The 9,600-nt window shown below is 44.4% G+C and overlaps 1 pseudogene; it reads left to right on the top strand.

The window, feature by feature from the left end:
- The first annotated feature begins 3,539 nt into the window (after window positions 1-3,539).
- On the top strand, window positions 3,540-4,931 carry LOC114053761 (annotated as a pseudogene).
- Window positions 4,932-9,600: the final 4,669 nt, after the last annotated feature.

The raw sequence follows: 9,600 nt of genomic DNA, 5'->3' as shown, positions 1-9,600 counted from the left end.
GGCCCTGCCTTCAACCACCTCCCTTCTGTCTTCTCCTTTTTCTCCTCTTCCTCCTCCTCCTGCTCTTCTCTTTTCCCAGTACACCCACTGTACTGCAAGGTGGGTACCAGTTTACTGAGGTCTCCTCTGAACCTTCAAATTATTACAAGTTGTTATCAAGCCCTTCCATCACTAGAATGTGTGTGTGTGTGTGTGTGTCTTCTAATACTTTACTATAGTTAGTACATTACATAGTATTTTCACATCTCTTCTGTCAGTTTTTTTCCTTTGGTTCCCTTATGTGTAAATTTATGGGGCTAGACACAGCTTCTCAGGTTTTTTCATGCTCTAAATCTATGATTCCATGAATTAGAAAAGGCCTTAGAAAGCTTTGAGTCCGACCTCATCAAATTAGGTGGTCACTTAATCATAGCATTTTTTTTTTACAGAGCTTTAAGGCTGCAAAGAGGCATCTAGGTGGCCCAGTGGATAGAGTGCTGGGCCTGAAGTCAGCAAGACCCAGGTTCAAATATGGCCTCAGATACTTCCTAGCTGCATGACCCTGGGCAAGTCATTTAACCTCCATTTGCCTTAATCCACTGAAGAAGGAAACAGCAAACAACTCCAGAATCTTTGCCAAGAAAACCCCATGGAGAGTAGTGGCATTCTGTGGTCCATGGGGTCACAAAGAGTCAAACACGATTGAACAAGAAAAGCTGCAAAACACTTTGGATATATTATCCTGTTTGTAGGGACACACCTGGGGGAGATGCTACGTTATTATTCCCACCTTACAGATGAAGAAACTGAGGCAGACAGATGTTAAGTGATCTGCCCAGGGTTGAACCTGGGTCTTCCTGATTTCAGGTCCAGCACACTATCATTGCACCACATGGTTGCCTCATGTTGGGAGTAGGGACCTGGGCATAAAAACACGAATCAGGCATGGGGGATAGGTAGACAACACATGTGTCCATTTGACAGAAACAAGCTTAGGCAGCAGTAATAGCTTCTGTTTTACTCTGTTTCATAGCTATATCTATACACATATGCGTATTTATGGATGTAATGTGGATTTGATGTGATTTGTACATGCACCAGATTCCTGATATGTGTACACACACACACACACACACACACACACACACACACACACACACACCCACACACACACAGACACAAATGGAGGAGGAAGAGGAGACACAGAGAGAGAGAGAGAGATCTAGTGTATATTAATAAGATTAGGATAGGGGTTGAATCTTTTCCATTTATACAGGGTGTCCCAAAAATTTTAACTTAAAAACTGCACTAAGACTTTTGGGACACCTTGTATAGTCTTAGATTTGCCCAGAGCACTAACGATTAAGCAGCTAAATCTGTTACATACTGTTAATCTCTTGTTTGTATATCATCTTCATGTCTGAATACCTCCCTCTCCTCTTGCCTAAGGGATTTTCTAATGGATCCTTGTAAGAAGGAATTTTTTAGAAAGGGGGAAGGGGGAGGAGTTTAGTAAAAATAGCCAACACATATTCTAAGTCTGACAGTATATCCTATTTTCCATACTCCTAGTCCCCCAATTCTGCAAAGGCCTTCTCTGGAATCAAACTCCATCAATATAATCACATTGGATTACATTTTTCTTTTCCTCTTTTCCCTGGAAATTGATCCGTTGGGCTTTTTAGGCATACAGTTCTCCGGCTTCTACCCCCGCCCCTCCTCTTCCCCCCTCCCTTCCCCTTCCCCTTCTTGGGTTCCTAAAAGCAGGGAATCTATCACGGCATTCCAGGGGCCACCCAGGGAGTGCTGGCAGCCGGAGGAGAAGGGGAGAACGCAGCCATCTTGAGTAAGAAGGGGTGCGTGTGCTGTGCCGCCATCTAGGGTACCTTGGAGTTGGGTGTCGGGGCGGAAGCGGCATCCCTGAGGCATCAGTGTGAGGTGTACTTGGTCTGCCCTCCCACTGGCCCAGCCCTTTCGGCGCCACTTCACTGTACCCCCTCGGAGGCTGGCCCATGGTTGGCCGGTGAGCGCAAGATATCCCCAGGAGTAAGCCTCTCACCTTAGCCTTTGACCCTTCCAGTAAAGGCCTCAGTTTGGGCCCCTGCCTAGGAGCGCCCCTCTGACTTTGCCCCACCCCTAAATCCCTTGAGGCAGACCCTGGCAGGCTAGCCTGAGACCCAGGGCCTTATACTGGTCCTGCCCTGCCCTGCCCCCTGCCCTTCCCCCCTTTCATCTAAGGCGGGACACTGTCTTGGAGATGCCTTAGAATGATCTTGATTGTTGGCCCGAGGGTGGATCCATGGACAACTGTGAGGTCCCCAGCCTTCTCGCCAGATAGAGTTTAGTAAAGCCCCCTTTTCGTAGACCTATCCTGATCATTCCCTTAAGACTGAGGTACCTCCTCCTAGGCTGTTCACAAGGGGCAAAGTGCCTCCTCCCCCAACCTATCTCACAAAAGGTCTCCCCTCCCAGATTTACCTAATCTCTTCTCCCACCAATGGCAAAGATATCACCAGTTTGAGCTCTGGCCCAATCTTCTTCTGGACCAAGATCCTGAAAGGTATCTTCCAGAGGCTGACCTGAGCCATCAGCTTCGTGAATCACAGCCCTAAGTTCAGAGGGCACCAAGCTGGCCCTGGCCATCTTCCAGTGGCACAAAGGAAAGGCTTGGCCTTCACAGATATTTTTCTATGCTGAGCACCAACAGTTAGTGAGTTACTTTGTGTCCTTTCCTTCTTTCCTGGACATAGGAGATCCAGACCCTGAGTCATAGGCAGCACCCAAGCCCTTTCCCATCTTCCCTGACCAAGATCTCTCAAAGTGGCTCTTCCCAGATTGAGCTTGGCTGTTGTCCTTTGTGGGCCCCTACCCAGCCTTCTCCACTGAGATCGTGAATGAACTCTGCTTTCTAGACTCATTTTGACCATTTTCTCCTGGTCTGAGATCCCAAAAGGTGTCCCATCTTAGACTTATATTGGCCATTCTTCCCAGGATTGAGATCCTAAAAGGTATCACCTCCCAGACTTATTTGAAGCCATCTAAACTCTTGAATTCAGGCTCTGAGTGCCAAGCCACCCCAACCCCAACCCCACCTTTTCTACGTACTGAGATGACAGTCATCACAGACTGACTTTGGATATCCCCTCCTGCCCGAAACAGAAATCCTGAAAGGTTTCTCACAGATTGATCTTGGCTTTTCTCCCCAGAATCAAAATCCCAACTGGCATCTTTTTTTTCTCAGACTGACCTTGACTGTCATCCCTCCTGGATCTAACACGTGAATGCCAGGCTGCTCCAGTCCATAGACCTTTCTCCAAAATAGGCACACCTGTAGTGTGTGAGTCTGTTTGTATGTGCATCCATTCATCTGTCTATCTGTCCATTCATTGTCTATCCAACTGTCTGTCTTAGTTTAATCCCATTGCCAGACCCCCAGCTTTAGGTGCCAGTTTCCTACCCTGAGTAGACTTCAACAAAGTCTGTGTCCTGATCTGCCTCAGGGTGAGACCTCAGGAAAAGCCCCAGGAGATCCCAGGAGAGCCAACTGAGGTGGAACTAACATGAATTGGAGTTTGGCACTTCCCAGTTCTCCATTGTCCTCTTCTCACAAACACGGAGACCGATTCATTCCCTCCAGAGCTGGAGCCAACTGGAACCTGCACTTCCATAGACTGTATGAACCTGAGAAATCACCCATGCAGAAACAGAAAATCGAAGGTGCCACCTCAGACAGTGACGAAGTTAACCCAGTCTATTCTGCCTTGTTGAAGAACGAGCTACTAGAAGCTGGGATTGAGAATGTCCAGGATCCCACGAGAGAAGGCCGAAGGCTGCAGCCTTGGACGTCACACAAAAAGAATCTCTTCACGTATACTCACACCACTAAGCAGTGGAGACCTGATGCCTGTCCTTATGTCTGATCTCCCATCAGCAACAAAAGCCAGATATTACTAATATCTCACCAGAAACTAACCAGAAAAATCCCTCAAAGCCCTTTCAAAATCCTTGAGGCCCCCGAACTCCAAAATGACTTCTACCTGAATCCACTAGACTGGTCTTCCCTAAACATCATCATTGTGGGCCTGGGCACTAGTGCTTACCTGTGGAATGCTTCTACGTGCCAGGTGACCAACCTGTGTGATCTGTCTATGGAAGGAGATTGTGTGACCTCCGTGGGCTGGTCTGAACAGGGTAACTTGGTAGCAATTGGTACAGATAAAGGCTTTGTACAGATCTGGGATGTAGCTGCAGAGAAGATTCTGTGCACAGTGGAGGGTCATACAGCTCGAGTCGGTGTGCTCGCCTGGAATGCAAACCAGATTTCCTCTGGAAGCCAGGACAGAATGATCCTCCAGAGAGACCTTCGGGCACCCCCCGTACAGTGTGAGCGCTGGCTGCAGGGTCACACGCAGGAGGTATGTCGGTTAAAGTGGTCCACAGATTACCAGATACTGGCCTCTGGCGGAAATGACAATACAGTTATAGTCTGGAGCCTCTATAATTTAAGACCTGTCCATAGATACATCAAGCACGTGGCTGCTGTGAAAGCTATGTCATGGTCTCCCCACCAGCATGGCCTATTAGCATCAGGTGGTGGGATATCAGATGGGTGTATTCACTTCTGGAATACAGTGACAGGGCAGCCCCTCCAGCACATCGATACTGGTTCCCAAGTGTGCAACTTGGCCTGGTCCAGATATGACAATGAGCTGGTCAGCACCCATGGATATGCTGAAAACCAGATTGCCATCTGGAAATACCCCTCCTTGACCCAAGTAGCCAAACTCACAGGCCATTTGTACAGAGTTCTGTATCTAGCAATGTCTCCTGATGGACAGGCTATAGTTACAGGGGCTGGAGATGAGACCCTGAGATTTTGGAATGTTTTTCACAAAACCCATTTAGCAGAGGAATCTGTATCTGTGCTCCGTCTCTTCGCTAACATCCGCTAACTCTTCAGCTCCACATCTAGGACCACACTGAGATGGGTATGGAAACTCTACTAACTAATCCTCATGAACAGAACCTCAGTGATCAACTGGAATGGAAAAGAGGTGGGGTGGGCAGGTGCACCTGGAGAAACTTTTGAGATTCTTATTAAATTCCTAATTGTGAATGTTGTTGAATCATTTTGAGGGAGGGTACATGGTTTGAGGGGAACCACTCAGAAATTAAGATATAATTCTTCTCAAAGGGCAGACAGAAGAGAACCAAAAAGGTGGGGTGGGGAAGGGAGAGGGAACCCCAATATTCACAGGATTACCTCTTTTAACAAATCTACTTCCTTGTTTTGTCTTCATTGAGGGCCAGAGTGGAGGGAAGTGGGAATGGTTAGTAAAGGGAGGTGGGGGATGGTGCAGGCTTTGTGTGACCTCAGATTCAAGGTAGTCCCCACCCCTTAATTCAAATGATGAGGTCCTTAGGGACCATAGGGATCTGGAGCCTGAAGTTCCATAAGCTGGAGAAGAGAAATGAAATACCTCTTCCCTAGGCAAAAGTAGGTATGGCCCAATCTAGTGACCATTCCAGGGGCTTGCAGCCCCTTTGGCATTTGGGACTCCCAGTCCCCATTTAGTGAAAAAGCTAGGTGGACCCATGCCAAAGGGAGCAAACTATCATGTGGGCTCTTCTCTGATGTATGCCCCACACTTGTGATCATAAACCCCAAAGACCAAGGAGCTCTGTTGTCCTTCAGTGGGGGTGATATAGAGTGATGGTGGTGGTGGTGGTGAAGGAGCAGCATCTTCAAACAAGACCACATGACTCAGTGACTAAACTGGCTAACAGCTGAACGATTTCATTGGACCTCAAGCAAAATGAGTTGATAAGGAAACACTGAGAATGGAACCCCATTCCCAACTCTGAGCCTTATGGGGAGAATTGCCTGCAGTATGAAGGTTCTAGTGGCCCTGAGGAATCCTTGCTTCACCCTGGCAAAGAGAGGGCTGGCACTACTGCCCCTAGGTTCAGAGCTGTGGAGCCAAAAAGAAAGGTGGGGATGGGGAAAATTGTTTACATTTTTAAGGGATGGGGAAATATTCAGGTGGATTTTCTACCAAAGCAAAGAAGTTATTTCAAATTGTCTTTCTGGATGGCAAGAGAAAGAGGGAATCATGCTTATGAATCTGGACACTAGCTTTTATTTTATTTTATTTTTTATTTATTTTTTATTTTTAAATTTTTTTTTGGACACCAGCTTTTAGAACAATGCTTTTATTAGATCAGTGCCTCTCAGAAAAGCATTTTATTGTCCAGCATAAAATCTTAATCTTATTCCTACTGGGCAAGTGGCTTCATAGGGCTTTGAAGAGTATAGTGTGGGCAGACAGGATGGGCACATTGTGCTTTGCACAATGCCCACTGCTTAGGGTAGGGCCTGGCATATAATAGGCGTAATGTTAATTAGTGTTTATTGACCAGCTTTATGTGCTTCTAAAGTATAGAAAGGGACCAGTGCTTCTGTTCCCAGCAGCCCTGGCTTCCTATACCTGGGCCAATCCTCAGTCCAGCTTTGCATTTTGCCTTCATCCCTGTTCCTCTTCCCTGTCATGATTTCCCTCCCTTAGCTGCTGCTGTCAGTCAGTAGACTCCACCCCACTATGTGGACCATGGGATCCCTGAGGGAAAAGGTCAGTCAGGATAGGCCAGGACTACCTGTGATGAACAAAGAGAGAGGAGTCTCCTTAAGTGGAATGGGGGTGGGAATATTGAACATTCCTGGATCTAATTAGAATGTGTTCCTTAGGCTTAGAGCAGTCAGCTAGAAGGCAGGAGCCAGCTCTGAGTGGGGAAGGAAAGGATGGATTTGGCCAACTAGCAGGGTTTTTTAAAACTACTGAGCTTTTGAATGAACCACTGATGGCTTAGGTTACAGGTAAGATGCCCCAAGACCCTCTTAAGTAACTGCTTCTGTTCTGGGCTAAACAGAATATTTGGAGCCCAAGCAAGAATGCATTTGTTGGAAAATGTTTTCTTTGCCCTCTGGCTTTCTTCGGGTGCTCCTATATATGTACTTATGTGTATTTGTTGGGGGAGGAGCATGTTGGTTTAAAGTATGGTAAATGAACCCCTGAGTTATAGAAAAAAATTCTGCCTCAGAAAAGCACAAGGAGGATAAGAACTAGCCAGTTGTGTCTGCAGAGGAATCCGGGGAATTTGTGGGGGAGATGTCAAGGAGTGTACATATTATTTTTATGCTTCGTTTGAAAATTATTATTTAAAAATTCAAATCTGATCAACTAGACAGCCAAGAAAGAGCATTTCCTCCCACACCTAACTAGAGACAGAAAGGACAATATCCTCTCAATGGAATTGGTATCTTTAGCAACTGACCTCATTATCAGCCACTTGTCTAGTCGTTGGCCAACTGTGGAAGCCTGGGAAATCTATTACAGGCCTAAGCATCACTCACAGAGTTGTGTCATTGGGGAGGTTTAGCTGACTTCCAAGGCACATGATGGGGGGGGGCAGGGCAGGGAGATACGTAATATGTGAATATATGTGTGCATGATTTGGAGCATTTTTTCTTATGGTCGTTACTAGTTTGTATAACAAGGAGCACTTGTCACCTATTATAATTGCAGTTCTCTTTTTGAGAATGGTTTGTTCATACCCTTTGACCTCTTATCCACTGGGGAATGGCATTTGGTTTTATATAATTTGTGTTTGTTCCCCGTAGATAGTTTTAAAAAATCATTATTTATTTAACATTCTTTTAAAATTTTGAGTTCCAAATTCTCTCCCTTCCTCCTACCCCCTCCCCAATCACTGAGAAGGCAAGCAATGTTATCAATTATACATGTGAAATCATGCAAAACGTATTTCCATATTAGCTATATTTCAAAAACAAGAAAAAAATAAAGTGAGAAAATTATACTTCAGTTTGCACTCAGAGTTCATCAGTTCTCTCTCTGGGGGTGGGATAGCATTTTTCCATCAAGAGTCCTTTGGAATTGTCTTGGATCATTATATTGTTCAGAATAGCCAAGTCTTTCACAGTTGATCATTATTACAACATTGCTGTTACTGTGCATAATGATCTCCTGGTTCTTCTCACTTCACTTTGCATCGGTTTATATAGGTCTTGCCATGTTTTCCTGAAGCCACTTCCCTCATCATTTCCCATAGCACAATACTACTCCATTACAATCATCTCGTTCAGCCATTCCTCAATTGATGAGCATCCCCTTAATTTCCAATTCATTTCCACCACAAAGAGAGCTACTATAAAGAATCATTTTTGTACATAGAGGTCCTTTTCCCTTTTCTTTGATTTCTTTGGGATACAGACATAGTAGTGATATTGCTGGGTCAAAGGTTTTATTTATATAGCCCTTTGGGTTTTGTTCTCCAGAATGGTTAGACCAGTTCACTACTCCACCAACAATTTGTTAGTGTAGCAACTTTTCCCTTATCCCCTGCAACATTCATAATTTTTCATAGATGTGAGGTACCTCTGGGTTCTTTAATTTGTCTTTCTCTAATCAATAGTGATCTAGAGCATTTTTTCCTATGTCTATAGGTAGCTTTGATTTCTTCTTCTGAAAACTGCCTGTTTATATGCTTTGACCATTTATCGATTGGGAGAATAGCTTTTATTTTTATAAATTTGATTCAGTTCTATGCTCAGCATATATTTGAGAAATGAAGCCTTTATCAGAGAAACTTGCTGTAAATTTTTTTGATATGATTTCATTGTCTATGGTACCATTTAGCAAAATGTAGTTTTCCAGATTATCTCATTTAATTAGGTCTACTAATTTTTTTTTTGCTTTTGCTTTGTCTGAGATCATGATTGCTAGCCCTGCTTTTTTTAGTTTAGCTGAAGCATATTAGATTCTGCTCCCGCCCTTTATTTTAACTCTGTGTGTGTGTGTCTTTCTGTTTCAAGTGTGTCTTTGTGTTTCAAGTGTGTCTCTTGTAAACGACATGTTGTTGGATTCAGGTTTCTAATCCACTCTGCTCTCTGCTTCCATTTTATGGGTAAGCTCATCCCATTCACATTCATAGTTATGATTGCTAACTGTGTTTTTCCCTCCATCCCATTTTCTTTTGTTTCTTCTTCTCAGCTCTTTTTATCCTATTCCTCCTCAAAAATCTGTTTTGCCTCCCTTAAACTGTTCTCTCTTCTATCTTCCCCCACCTTCCCTTTTCTTATCCCCTTCTCCTCCTATTTCCCCACTGGGTAAGTTACATTTCTATACACAATTGAGTGTGTGTGTATGTGTGTATGCATGTATGTGTGTGTATATACATACGCACACATATATTTTTCCCTTTTTGAACCAATTCTGATCAGAGTGAGGTTCAAGCCCTGCTTGGCACCCCCATTTTTTCTTCTACTGTAAAAGCTGTTCCTTGTGCACCTCTTTTGTGTGAGAAATTTTTCTCCTTTCTACCTCTCCCTTCCCCCTCCTCCCAATGCATACCTCTTTCTCACCCCTTCAGTGTTTTTGGAGATCATTCCAACATAATCAATTCATATCCATTCTTTCTGTCTATGTAACCTCCTTTTCACTGCCCTAATAATGATCAAGTTCTTAGGAGTTACATGTATTGTCTTCCCACATAAGAATGTAAATAGTTTAATTTTGTTGAGAACCTTATGATTACTCTTTTATG

Source organism: Vombatus ursinus, unplaced genomic scaffold (genome assembly GCF_900497805.2).
Source record: "Vombatus ursinus unplaced genomic scaffold, bare-nosed wombat genome assembly UNPS02004180.1, whole genome shotgun sequence".
Taxonomy (NCBI): domain Eukaryota; kingdom Metazoa; phylum Chordata; class Mammalia; order Diprotodontia; family Vombatidae; genus Vombatus; species Vombatus ursinus.
The sequence above is the reverse complement of the archived record's forward strand: the minus strand, read 5'-3'. Positions and strand labels throughout refer to the sequence as shown.